Below are 14,810 nucleotides of genomic sequence, written 5' to 3' on the forward strand. Positions count from 1 at the left end.
ACTGAAAAAAGGTACATCAAAAAAATGGAAACCTAAACCAAAAAAGAAAAGGAAATAGGAAAATAAAAGTGGCATACACAAATATCGATGGTATGATCTCTGGAATCATGTAACCATCACTAACCATCACCCACCACGCAGGTGATCCACAGGCTTGCAACATAGCGAGACTCCCCTTCTTGCTAACCTTGCATTTCCCACAACATACCCCTAACGCAGCATATTTCATGACAAACAAGATAGATACCCAATGTCACCAGACTAACCTATTAAAATCCTTTATTATAACTGCCCTAGTATATTACGCATAAACTAACATAGATATTATATACCTAACAACATCCACTAACTATAGGACTAACCCTCATATATAAACTGACCCTAATACATAGAATAGCGAGACTAATGCCTTTGCTTACAGTAACCTACTAACAACCTATATAACCTTTAACACCCATGTCACACCGGAGAGGCTGGGTAGGTCACGAACCTACCGGCCAGTCGTCAGAGCTAGGCAGACCAATAGGCTGCCAGCCTATTGTGCCCTAGGTCAAGGCCTGGCACTTATTGTAATCTGCCCACAGGGCCCATTTGTATCTTTATCATATTTGCAAACCAGATTTGCCTCAATTGTTAATTAAAAGTAGAAAACTCCCGTTTTGGAGTTTATCTCACCCGCATTAAGTCCTCCTTACGTAACCAACAAACCTATTTAACGGTTACACAACCTATCCAACGGTTACACAACCTATCCAACGGTTACACAACCTATCATAATGGTTACAATCAACAAACTAAATGACTATCTAGAAATCGAAAAACCTGATATCATGGGCATAGTAGAGACAAAATTGAAAGGACCGCTATCAACAAGCACAGTGGGACATGGTCTATATAACCACTGGGTGAAAAATAGAACAGAAAAGCAAGGAGGAGGTGTCATGACATTGACCAAAAAAGGTTTAGATGTGACAAAGATTATTAACCTCTTCACTCCGGGGCACATCGCACGTCTGGCAGCATTAGCTGCCCGACGTGCGATGTTGCGTCATAATAATCGCATTATAAAAAATAAAGTCAGTGCTCAATAATTCGTTCTCTTTCACCCGTGTATTTTCATAACCATAGAAAATATGAAGCCAGTTTAGAGAGAATGGAGGTTATGTAGGTACGACTACAATAAATATAATCAAGATGCCGACGTCGGCATCATCAAGTACCCACTTGCTCCTCATGCTGCCTACGTAGGCATCACCGTATGGAAAAGACAATGTAGAAGTAATTATGATTAAAATTGCCAACAAAAAGATGAAAAGCAGAAAATTTGTAGTAGTGTATGTACCACCAGAAACCCATGTGTGGTCAGATAGCGAACATTCCAAATTATTGGAAGAAACAATAAAAGTGCTAAACGAGTTACTGAAAGAGGGTGGAAACATAGTAATCATGGGCTATTTTAATGCAAAAGACATAATTTGGGAAGAAATGATAGTTAAGGGGGAGATGAACTTTGAAGCAACATTCTATTAGATATGACCATTGAATACACCCTAACACAATGGGTAAGGAAAATACTAGACATAGAAACAATGAGGAACCATCGAAACTTGACCTAATATTAACTTCTGAACCAGATATTGTGAACAGAATGGAATATAAAACACCAATTGGAAAAAGTGACGATATACTAATAGGGTTTGAATTAAAAGAACAGAACAACATAGATACATACATACATACATATACCAAGGAAGATTTATGTACAACAAAATGGACTTTGTAAAACTAAGAAAAAATTTCCAAAATGGAAATTGGGATAGGTTCTCTAAAGAGGAAACAAATATGGAAGACAAATGGAACATATTTAAAGAAAAGTACAAAGAAGGAATTAACAAATATGTAGCAAAAAAGAAACAAAAAGAGATTTACATAAAATGTTGGTTCAACAAAAGATGTAGTGAGGCTAAACCCAGGAGAGATCAAGCCTGGAAAAAAATGGAAAAAAGACAGGGAAACATCTAAATGGCAAACATATAAAAAACTTAGAAACAAATATGTAAACATACGCAGGAAAGAAAAAAGAGAATATGAAAGGGCTATTATAGACAAATGTAAGGACCAACCAAAACTCTTTTACAGATATATAAATGACAAACTAAAGGATAAACATGATATAGTAAAATTGCGTGGAGACAAAGAATACATAGATGACACAGAGATGGCAGAAGATATGATTAGACATTTGAGGTCTGTTTTTACAATTGAGAGCTCACAACCCTGGGAGGATGGACAAATACAAAGTTCACCCATGATGAAATAAGAATAACACAAAGGGAAATAATAGACCAAATAAAAAGCCTAGATATCAGAAAGTTGCACAGACCAGATGGAATTGCAAATTGGATACTGAAAGAGTGTATAGATGAACTGTCAGATAAACTACACAAGATAATAGACTTCCACTAAAAGAGGGAAAGGTGCCGCAAGATTGGAAAGATGAAAACATAGTACCAATACATAGAGGAGGAAATAGAGAAGATCCTACAAACTTTAGACTGGTGTCCCTCACAAGCACATACATACATATACCAAGGCCTTTTCCCCCTTACAAGGGAGGTAGCCAAAAAGAAAAAGGCATAAAATCATTCCCACCCATTCCATCCCTGAATACACTCCACACCCCTCCACCCTCCCTCTTATCTTAGCACCTCCTAGATGACGGGTCATCCCTGCACCTTGTCCACTGCCCTGGGTCAGAAGCAGTGTCGCAAGACACAGCACATCCAAAGCAAGGCCGCTTCATTAAATCGGCGACCCCCCCTCTCCGTCCCCCCATTGCATAAAATGAGAGGACGGGGAGAAATCCCTTCGGGCTGCGTCAAATTTTGCTCACACACACTACCTCACCCCCCATCCCCCCGCCCATTCCACCTCATGCATCACATCATCCATATCCATATACAACCATTCTCCATTCACCCCTGTCTTCTGTCCTCTCCTGTCCTTCCTCAACAGACATTCCCCTCTTCCCCAAAGCCCCCTTCACCCCATCCATCCACCTCATCCTAGGATGTCCCCTTATGTTCACTCCCTCCATATCTGCCTTCCATACCTCTTTTACTAGTCTTTCTTCACTCATTCTTTCCATGTGTCCAAACCATCCTAATACTCTTTCATCAACCCTGCCTCCCAACTCCCTTTCCACCCCTGTTCTCCTCCTCACCTCCTCATTTCTCACTCTATCTAGCCTAGTAACCCCCATCATACTTCTCAGACACCTCATCTCAAACACATTCAAACTCATTCTCTCTTATGTTCCATGTTTCTGCCCCATACAGTTGCTGTTGGCACAATCACTCCTTCATACAGTCTCCTCTTAGCATCCATTCCCAAATATCTATTCCTCATTACACTCTTTAATCCACCAAGGCATTTACTCGCTTCTCTCAATCTACATTCTACCTCCACCTTTTCCTGCCACATTTGCACCCAAGTATCTAAAACTATCCACTTCCTCCAGTCGCTCCCCCTTAATGCTCACTTCCAGTCTACTGCCACTTTCACCCCTTGTACATCTCATCACCTTACTTTTACCCACATTTATCTTTAGCTTTCTTCTATCACATACTCTCCCAAACTCTGTCACCAACTTCCTCAGTCCCTCCTCTGATCCTGCCACAAGCGCAGTGTCGTCAGCAAACAACAGCTGGCTTACCTCCCACTTTTCTCCATTTTCTTTAACCATCTCCAATCCCTGACCCAATACCCTTGCATTTACATCTCGCACTACCCCATCCATGTACTCGTATACAGCCAGGGTGACATAATGCATCTTTGACGAAGTCCCACCTTTACCTCGAACCACTCACTCTCTCCATTTCTAATCCTGACACAAGCTCTACTCTCATAAAAACTCTTGACAGCTCCCAAAAGCTTTCCTCCTATCCCGTATATCTGCATAACCTCCCACAGTGTCTTTTTATCTACCCTGTCGTAAGCCTTTTCCTGATCCATAAAAGCCCAAAAAACATCCTTCCCCTTTCCAAGCACAGTAGCAAAAATATGCGAAAAGATTATCAGAAGCAGATGGACCAAACACTTGGAAGAAAACAAAATAATAAATCCCAAACAATTTGGTTTTAGAAGTGGAAGATCGTGCACCACAAATCTAATTTGCTTTTACTCGAGACTAATTGAGATAATACAAGAAAGAGATGGTTGGGCAGACTGCACCTTCTTGGACTTGCAGAAAGCATTTGGCAAGGTACCACACAAAAAATTAATATGTAAAATTGAAAAAATAGGAGGAATTCAAAGCAAACTGTTGGAATGGGTGAAGGATTTCTTAACTGGGAGAAATATGAGAGTGGTACTTAAGAGACAAAAATTCAAAATGTATAAAGTGGCATCCCTCAAGGCTCTGTTTTGGCTCCTTCAATGTTTGCCATATACATAAATGATATGGATGAAGGAGTAAATTGTTACATAAACTTTTTTGCTGACGATGCCAAATTATTCAAGAGAGTGAAAACAGAAGATTGCAGATCGCTACAAGATGACCTGGATAAAGTATGGGAATGGAGCCAGAAATATGAAATGAACTTCAACATCAAGAAAAGTAGCATAATGGAATTTGGAAGAGGCAAAAATAGAGTTTTGGGAAAATATACAATTGGAAACAAAGTAGTCAAAAGTAAACTCATAGAGGGACCTAGGAGTAATCATCTCATGTGATTTGACATCTGACAAACATGTAAATAAGTTATTTGGAGAGACCTAAACCTATTAAGATCAATGAAAGTGGCCTTCGACTACATGGACGAGGAGATGGTTAAGAAAATAATTATTACATTGATAAGACCGAAATTAGAATATGCTATATTAATGCGGGCACCTAGCACAAAGAAAAACACAAGACAATTAGAAAGAATCCAAAGAGCAGTGACAAAAATGGCAACCACACTATCAAATTTGACATATGAACAAAGATTGGAGAAATTACAGTTGTCAAGATTGGAGCAGGGAAGGGAAAGAGGCGATTTGTTGACCATTTTCAGAATTATGAAATGGATGGAAGTTCTCGATAGAGATGACCTATTAAAATGGGACAAGAGAGAAACAAGAGGACATGAAAAGAAACTAAAGAAAGACAGTTACAGAAAAGACCTGAAAAAGAATAGTTCCCCACACAGAGTGATCGATGTCTGGAACAAATTGAACAGTGAAACAGAATGCCAGAACTATACACAATTTCAAGAACAAACTGGTATGTGGAGAGATATGAAAATGGGTCACAACGAGCACAGCTCCCGTCCCGTAAAATACAACTAGGTAAATACATGCTTGGTCTGACAGCAAATATTCTAAATTACTGGAAGACACAATAAATGTGCTAAACGAGTTACTGAAAGAGGGTGGAAACATAGTAATCATGGGCAATTTTAATGCAAAGGATATAATCTGAGAAGAAATTATAGTAAAAGGAAGAGCAGAACTTTGGAGCAACATTCTACTGGATATGACCATCAAATACACCTTAACACAATGGGTTAAGGAAAATACTAGATATAGAAACAATGAGGAGCCATCGAAACTAGACTTAATATTAACTTCTGAACCAGATATTGTGAACAAAATGGAGTATAAAACACCAATTGGAAAGAGTGACCATATACTAATAGAGTTTGAATTAAAAGAACAGAACAATGTAGGTAGGAATGATAAACATAGAGAAGGAAGATTAATGTACAACAAAACAGATTTTGTAAAACTAAGAAAACTTTTCCAAAACACAAACTAGGATAAATTCTCTAGAGAGGAAACAAAGATGGAAGACAAATGGAACATATTCAAAGAAAAGTACAAGGAAGGAATTGATAAATATGTACCAAAGAAGAAACAAAAAGAGATTTATATAAAGTGTTGGTATAACAAAAGGTTTAGTGAGGCTAAAGACAGAAGAGACAGTAGACAGTAGACAGTAGACTGGAAATGAGCATTAAGGGAGAGCGACTGGAGGAAGTGGATAGTTTTAGATACTTGGGTGCAAATGTGGCAGGGAAAGGTGGAGTGAAAGTGGAGGTAGAATGTAGATTGAGAGAAGCGAGTAAATGCCTTGGTGGATTAAAGAGTGTAATGAGGAATAGACATTTGGGAATGGATGCTAAGAGGAGACTGTATGAAGGAGTGATTGTGCCAACAGCACTGTATGGGGCAGAAACATGGAACATAAGAGAAGAAGAGAGGAGGAGTTTGAATGTGTTTGAGATGAGGTGTCTGAGAAGTATGATGGGGGTTACTAGGCTAGATAGAGTGAGAAATGAGGAGGTGAGGAGGAGAACGGGGGTGGAAAAGGAGCTGGGAGATAGGGTTGATGAAAGAGTATTAGGATGGTTTGGACACATGGAAAGAATGAGTGAAGAAAGACTAGTAAAAGAGGTGTGGAAGGCAGATATGGAGGGAGTGAACATGAGGGGACGTCCTAGGATGAGATGGATGGATGGGGTAAAGGGGGCTTTGGGGAAGAGTGGAATGTCTGTTGAGGAAGGATGGGAGAGGACAGAAGACAGGGGTGAATGGAGAATGGTTGTATATGGATGATGTTGTGATAGCATGAGGTGGAATGGGCGGGTGGATAGCGGGTGAGGTAGTATGTGTGAGCAAAATTTGACGTAGCCCGAAGGGATTTCTCCCCGTCCTCTCATTTTATGCAATGGGGGGACGGAGAGGGGGGGTCGCCGGTTTAATGAAGTGGCCTTGCTGTGGATGTGCTGTGTCTTGCGACACTGCTTCTGACCCAGGGCAGTGGACAAGGTGCAGGGATGACCCGTCATTCAGGAGGTGCTAAGATAAGAGGGAGGGTGGAGGGGTGTGGAGTGTATTCAGGGATGGAATGGGTGGGAATGATTTTATGCCTTTTTCTTTTTGGCTACCCCCCTTGTAAGGGGGAAAAAGCCTTGGTATATGTATGTATGTATGTAAAGACAGAAGAGACAAAGCCTGGAAAAAAATGGAAAAAAGACAAAAAAACATCCAAATGGCAAACATATATAAAACTTAGGAATGAATATATGAATATACACAGGAAAGAAAAAAGGAAATTATGAAAAAGATATTGTAGACAACTGTAAGGATCAACCTAAACTCTTGGGGATCGGTGCCATCTGCGTAGAGCTGATGGCCAGGGGTGGTTGCTGCTGATTGGCCCCCAACTCTTGGGGTTGGGGGGTGGTCCCACGACGTGGTAGCACTTCTAAGCTACCAGAAGAGGCTGGACGACTGTGCTGTGAACAGCTGCCCAGGATGTAACACTTCACCCCATACCATACAACACATAATGGAAGACTGCATTATACACAATCATGCACGCAAACAACACAACATACACTCTATAAAGGATTTGTGGGAAAACCCAGTTTCGGCTGTGGCCTTCCTTGGGGAGACGGGACTGCTCGGACAGACAGTCTAGGGAACGACAACAACAACAACAACCTAAACTCTTTTACAGATATATAAACGAAAAACTAAAGGATAAACATGAAATAGTAAAATTGTGTGAAGGAGATAAAGAATATATAGATGACATACAAATGGCAGAAGTTATGTTCAGACATTTCAGGTCTGTTTTTACAATTGAGAGCTCACAATTTTGGGAAAATGGACAAGAAAGATCACCCAAAATGAAAGAAATAAAGGTAACACAAAAAGAAATAAGAGACCAAAAAAAAAACTTAGATGTCAGGAAATTGTATGGACCGGATGGAATTGCAAATTGGATACTGAAAGAGTGTATAGACGAACTGATGGACAAATTATCCAAGATAATAGACTTCTCACTCAAAGAAGGAAAGGTACCACAAGATTGGAAAGATGCAAACATAGTACCAATATATAAAAGAGGAATTAACCACTTCAGTACGGGACTTAAATCTCGCGGGCAGCAGCCAATGCCAGCCGTATGACGTGTCATAATAATACTCGAATCATAAAATATAGTCACGGCTTATATCGATCGTTCTCTCTTTCACCCGCGAATTTTGAAAACCACAGAGAATGGGATTCAGGGCGCATTTGGGAGAATGTAAAAACACAGGGGCGACTACAATAAATATAATCAAGACGCCGATATGGCAGCGTCGCGAATCCACTTGCTCCTCATGACGCCTACGTGTGCGGCACCGTATGGAAGGGGTTAAAGAAGATCCTACAAACTTCAGACCGGTATCCCTTATAAGTACAGTAGCAAAAATATGCGAAAAAGTCATCAGAAATAAATGGACTAAACACTTGGAAGATAATAAAATAGTAAACCTTAAACAATTTGGTTTTAGAAGTGGAAGATCGTGTACCACAAACTTAATATGCTTTTACTCGAGATTAACTGTGATAATACAAGAAAGAGATGGTTGGGCAGATTGCACCTTCTTGGATTTGCAGAAGGCACTCAACAAAGTACCACATAAAAAATTAATAAGAAAAATTTAAATAATAGGAGGAATACAAGGTAAGCTACTGGAATGGATGATGAATTTCTTCATTGGGAGAAAAATGAGAGTGGTACTTAGAGACAAAAATTCGAACTGGGAACATGTGAAGAGTGGCATTCCGCAAGGCTCTGTATTGGCTCCTTAATGTTTGCCATATATATAAATGATATGGATGAGGGAGTAAATTCTTACATGAACTTCTTTGCTGACAATGCCTAATTACTCAAGAGAGTAAGGACATATGAAGATTGCAGATCACTATAAGATGACCTAGACATATAGGAATGGAGTCAGAGATGTGAGATGAACTTCAACATTAAGAAATGTAGCATAATGGAATTTGGAAAAAGCAAAAATAGAGTATCGGGTCAATATAAAATTGGAAACAAGGAAGTCAAAAAAGTTGATTCAGAAAGGGACCTGGGAGTGATCATCTCAAGTGACTTGACACCTGATAAACATGTCAATAAATTATTTGGAGAGACTTTTAACTTATTAAGATCAATGAAAGTGGCCTTCGACTACATGGATGAAGAAATGGTTAAAAAAATAGTGGTTACACTAATAAGACCTAAACTAGAATATGCTGCAACACTATGGGCACCTAGCACAAAAAAGAACATAAGAAAATTAGAAAGAATCCAAAGAGCAGTGACAAAAATGGCACCTACACTATCAAATTTGACATACGAACAAAGATTGGAGAAATTATATCTATCAACACTGGAACAGAGAAGAGAAAGAGGTGATTTGTTGACCATTTACAGAATTATGAAAGGGATGGAAATTCTCAATAGAGATGACTTATCAAAATGGAGAAGAGAAACAACAGGACACGAAAAGAAGCTAAAGGACAGTTACAGAGGAGACCTGAAAAAGAATAGCTTCCCACATAGAGTGATTGATGTCTGGAACAAACTAAACGGAGAAACAGTAAGTGCCAAAACTAAACATGATTTTAAGAACAAACTGGGTGTGGAGATATGAAATCGGGTCACTGTGAGCATAGCTCTCCTTCCGTAAAATACAACTAGGTAAATACATACACCAAAGGCTTTTTTCCCCCTTATAAGGGAGGTAGTCAAAAAGCAAAGGCATAAAAACCACTCCCACCCATTCCATCCCCAATACACTCCATTCCCTTTTATCTTGACACCTCTTGGATGACGGGTCATCCCTGCATCTTGTCCGCTGCTCTGGGTCAGAAGCAGTGTCGCAAGACACAGCACATCCACAGCAAGGCCGTTTCATCAAATCGGCGACCCCCTTCTCCATCCCCCACCCTGTGGTGGGGGAAAAGAATACTGCCACCAAGTATTTCCACTTGAGTCGTAAAAGGCGACAAAAAAGGGATGGGGGATGGGATTAGGAGTCCTACAACCTGTAGCCCCAAAAGGGGACATTCCTAAAAAAGAAAAAAAAAAAGTCATAAGAGGGTCTGGGAGCTTTCCAAACAGTACCCTAAGGTTTGGGTCTTTTAATGTGTGTGGATGTAGTACAGATGAGAGTAAAAGGGAAGAGATTGGCAGTATGTTTGTGAGAAGAAAGATGGATGTACTGGCTTTGAGTGAAACTAAAATGAAAGGAAAGGGCAACTGTGAGTTTGGGAGTGTAGCTGCGAGGTACTCAGGAGTGAAGAGGGGACAAGGGAGAGAAGGGGTGGCTATACTAGTAAGTGAAGAGATAAGTAAGCGGGTAGTGGAGTGGAAGGTGTCATCAAGGTTGATGTGGATGAAGGTGAAGCTGGGAGAGGAGATGTGGGTTTTTGTAAGTGCATATGGGCCTGGTAGTGAGAAGAACGTAGAGGAAAGGGAGGCATTCTGGGTAGATATAAATGAGTGCATAGAGGGATTAGGGAGAAATATCAATGTAGTTGTATTGGGAGACCTAAATGCTAGGGTAGTAAATGAACCAATTGACGGAGTGATTGGAAAGTATGGAGTTCGAGGCAAAAATCGTAGTGGAGAGTTGATGATAGCAAATACAGTGTTTAAGAAGAAAGCCAAGCATAAATACACATGGGAGAGGGTGGTGGATGGAAGGGTGGTAGATAGAGCATTAATGGACTATAGTGGTGACTAGGAGTATGGTAGGAAGAGTTAAGGATGTACATGTTCTAAGGGGAGAGAGTGGGGGAATATCAGATCATTTCCTGGTGGAAGGTAAATTGAGAGTGGAGAATAGGTGGAGAAAGAGGAAAAGGGCAGAAGGTAGGGAGGTACTTGAGTGAACTGCTTAAATGAAGAAAAAAAGGAGAATGAGTATAAGAAGAAGTTGAGAGAGGAGTGGAAGAGAGTAAAGGATAGAGTAGAACTAGGAGTGAAGGAGAAATGGGGATGGTTCAAGGAGGGAGTCATAAGGTGTGCAAAGATGGTGTGTGGAACAAGGAGGGTGGGAGGAAATAGAAAGAAGGGTAGTGATTAGTGGGATGAGGAAGCAAAGAAGGGTGTAGAAGAGAAGAAGAAGGCATTCATAGACTGGCTACAAATTAGGACCAGGGAATCGTATGAGAGGTAAAAAGTAAAGAGAAAGGAAGTTAAGCATAAGATAAAGGAAGCAAAGAGGAGAGCAGATGTGAAATGGGGAAAGAGTATGACAGAAAATTTTGAAAGTAATAAAAAGATGTTTTGGAAGGAAGTTAAAAGAGGAAGAGGAGGCAAATCAAGTAGAGAAGAAAAGGTAAAAGATGCAGATGGAGAGATGATAATGGAAGAGAAGGCAGTGAGAGGAATGTGGGCAGAGTATTTTAGGGAGTTGATAAATATGAAGGAGGATAGGGAGGGAAAGGTAGTTGCAGTGGGAAGCGCTAAGAAAATAAGAGTGATGAGTGAGGAAAATGGAGGAGAAATAGGGAAGGATGAAGTGAAAACACCTGTTAAGATGAGAGCAGGTAAGGTACCTGGGTTGGATGGATGCCATGCAGAATGTCTGAAGAAAGGAGGTACAGTTATGGTGGACTGGCTGGTGAGGTTATTTAATGTTTATTTAAGAGAGGGTAGAGTGCCAGAAGACTGGAGGAGTGCCTGTATAGTTCCGCTTTACAAAGGAAAGGGGAACAAGAGTGAGTGTAGTAGTTACAGAGGGATCAGCTTGTTGAGTGTAGTTGGGAAGGCTTATGGGAGGGTCTTGATTGAGAGGATTAGGAGAGGAACAGAGGGAGTAATTGGTGAGGAACAGTGTGGTTTTAGGACAGGTAGGGGATGTGTAGATCAGATTTTTGTGGTAAGACAGATATGTGAGAAAGCTATAGGAAAAGGTAAGGATGTTTTTTGGGCTTTTATGGATCAGGGTAGACAGGAAGGCACTGTGGGAGGTATTGCAGATATATGGGATAGGAGGAAAGCTGTTAAGAGGAGTCAAGAGTTTTTATGAGAGTAGTAGAGCTTGCGTTAGGATTAGAAATGGAGAGAGTGAATGGTTTGAGGTAAAGGTGGGACTTCATCAGGGGTGTGTTATGTCGTCCTGGCTGTTCAATCTTTACATGGATGGGTGGTGCGAGAGGTGAATGCATGGGTAGTGGGTCAGGGGTTGGAGATGATTAAAGAAAATAGAGAAAAGTGGGAGATGAGCCAGTTGTTGTTTGCTGACGTCACTGTGCTTGTAGTAGGATCAGAGGGATTGAGGAAGTTAGTGACAGAGTTTGAGAAGGTGTGTGAAAGAAGGAAGCTGAAGATAAATGTGGGAAAAAGTAAGGTGATGAGATGTACAAGGGGAGAGAGTGACAGTAGGCTGGAAGTGAGCATCAAGGGTGAGAAACTGGAGGAAGTGGATAGTTTCAGATACTTGGGTGTGAATGTGACAGGAAAAGGAGGACTGGGGGTGGAGGTAGAATGTAGATTGAGAGAAGCGAGTGAATGGAGAGAGTGGTGGATTAAAAAGTGTAACAAGAAATAGACATCTGGAAATGGATGCTAAGAGGAGGTTATACAGGGTGGGGCAGAACCGATTGAGCAGTTTAGAGGAGTCAGTGCTCGGGGGGAGGGGAGGGGGTGCGGGTGGTTTTGTTCCGCTCCTCAGACATCCCCATTTCAGTAGTCGACATGGTGTGGACGGGAGCACATCATGGCTTTGCTGTGAGCGCATATTTTGAGAACAATCAATCTGTGATTGCAACACAAAGAGCTTTTCGGCGACGGTTCAATATTCCAGGCAACAATGCTGTTCCTCAGGCGAACACAATTTGGTCCTGGGTTAGGCAGTTGGAGGCAACTGGTAGCACATTAAGAAGAGATACATATGGCCAACGCAAGTCCATCAGAACACCAGAAAATGTCGAGAGGGTGAGAGCAGCAATCATCCAGTCGCCAAGATGTTCTGCACGAAGGCATGCCGTTGCTTTGGGAAGAGATTGTTGAAAATGAAGGATTGGGGGACGTGTGGTCCCAGCAGGATGGGGCTACAGCTCACACAGCCCGATTTTCACTCAATGTTTTAACCCCTTCCATACGGTGCCGCACACATTTTGCGTCATGGACTTAGATCTCGGTGGCAGCAGCCAATGCCAGCCGTACGACGTGTCGTAATAATACTCGCATCATAAAATATAGTCACCGCTTATAGCGATCGTTCTCTCTTCACCCGTGAATTTTGATAACCATAGAAAATGCGATTACAAAAGAATTAGAAAGAATGTCATTATGGAGGGGCGACTACAATAAATATAATCAAGACGCCGATATGGCAGCCTCGCGAATACACTCGCTCCCCATGACGCCTACGTGTGCGGCACCGTATGGAAGGGGTTAAGAAACATGTTTCCCGGACGTCTGGTTTCTCTGAGGGGTGATTTAGGGTGGCCTGCGCGGTCACCTGATTTGAGCATTTGCGACTTCTTTCTTTGGGGACATCTGAAAGAAAAGGTGTTCAAAAGTCGCACTCACACCCTACCACAGCTAAGGGAGCAGATTATTGAAGAGGTTAACGCCATACCCCGCACTATGTGTGAACGTGCTGTAGGAAACTTCAGAGAACGACTCCAACAGTGTGTTGCAGCTAACAGCCGCCATCTTGCTGACATTATTTTCAGAACATAAGGATTCTAAATGGTATGTTATGCTAACCTCGAGAATAATAAACTTTATTCTCTATGTACCTCCATTACTTTTTTATATCTCCTCAAAACTGTTCATTCGGTTCTGCCCCACCCTGTATGAAGGAGTGATTGTGCCAACAGCAATGTACGGGGCAGAAACATGAAACATGAGAGAGGAAGAGAGAAGGAGTTTGAATGTGTTTGAGATGAAATGTCTGAGAAGTATGATAGGGGTTACTAGGATAGATAGAGTGAGAAATGAGGAGGTGAGGAGGAGAACAGGGGTGGAAAAGGAGCTGGGAGATAGAGTTGATGAAAGAGTATTAGGATGGTTTGGACACATGGAAAGAATGTGGAAGGCGGAGGTGGAAGGAGTGACTATGAGGGGGCGTCCTAGGATGAGATGGATGGATGGGGTGAAAGGGGCTTTACAAAAGAGAGGAATGTCTGTAGAGGAAGCATGGGAGAGGACAGAAGATAGGGGTGAATGGAGAAGGGTTGTGTATAGATTGAGGCTGTGATGCATGAGGCGGAGTGGGTGGGGGATGGGGGTGAAGAAGTTTGTATGCAAAAAATTTGATGCAGCCTGAGGGGATTTCTCCCCATCTTCTCCTTTCCTGCAGAGGGGACGGAGATGGGGGGGTCACCGAATTTATGAAGCGGCCTTGCTGTGGATGTGCTGTGTCTTGTGACACTGCTTCTGACCCAGAGCAGTGGACGGGATGTAGGGATGACCCGTCATCCAGGAGGTGACAGGATAGGAGGGAGGGAGGAGGGTGTAGGGGAGTGGAATATATGGGAAATGAAATGGGTGGGAGTGATTTCTATGCCTATTTCTTTTTGGCTATCCCCCGTGTAAGGGGGAAAATGCCTTTGGTATATGTATGTGTATATATATATATATATATATATATGCATAACACTTGAAATAATTTGTAATTGAGATGGCTCAAGGTAAAACCACAAGCACATTCAAAGTATGATAACTGGAAAAAGAGATAAGATCTCATGAATAAAGCTTTCACCTATATTAAAATTAGGTAAATACAATCCTGCCTTGAGATCTATTCATGTCAGGCAAGCATATATGTTCTTTATTTCGTTGAATCCAGGGTTGACAACTGATAAGTATTCATGCTTGCTTTAATAGTTTGAATAAATGGCTAACAATACATACATAAATATACCAAAGGCTTTTTCCCCCTTACAAGGGAGGTAGCCAAAAAACAAAGGCATAAAACCATTCCCACCCATTCCATCCCTAAATACACTCCACCTCCCTCCACCCTCTT

General features: G+C 41.4%; 1 protein-coding gene across 2 annotated transcripts in view; it reads right to left on the minus strand.

The window, feature by feature from the left end:
* Positions 1-14,810, minus strand: part of LOC143038543 (WD repeat-containing protein 26-like) — a 247,253-nt gene that overhangs the window by 50,220 nt on the left and 182,223 nt on the right. The gene's annotated exons all lie outside the window — the stretch shown is intronic.

This window comes from Oratosquilla oratoria, chromosome 24 (assembly GCF_046742065.1).
Source record: "Oratosquilla oratoria isolate Oo_2021 chromosome 24, ASM4674206v1, whole genome shotgun sequence".
NCBI lineage: Eukaryota > Metazoa > Arthropoda > Malacostraca > Stomatopoda > Squillidae > Oratosquilla > Oratosquilla oratoria.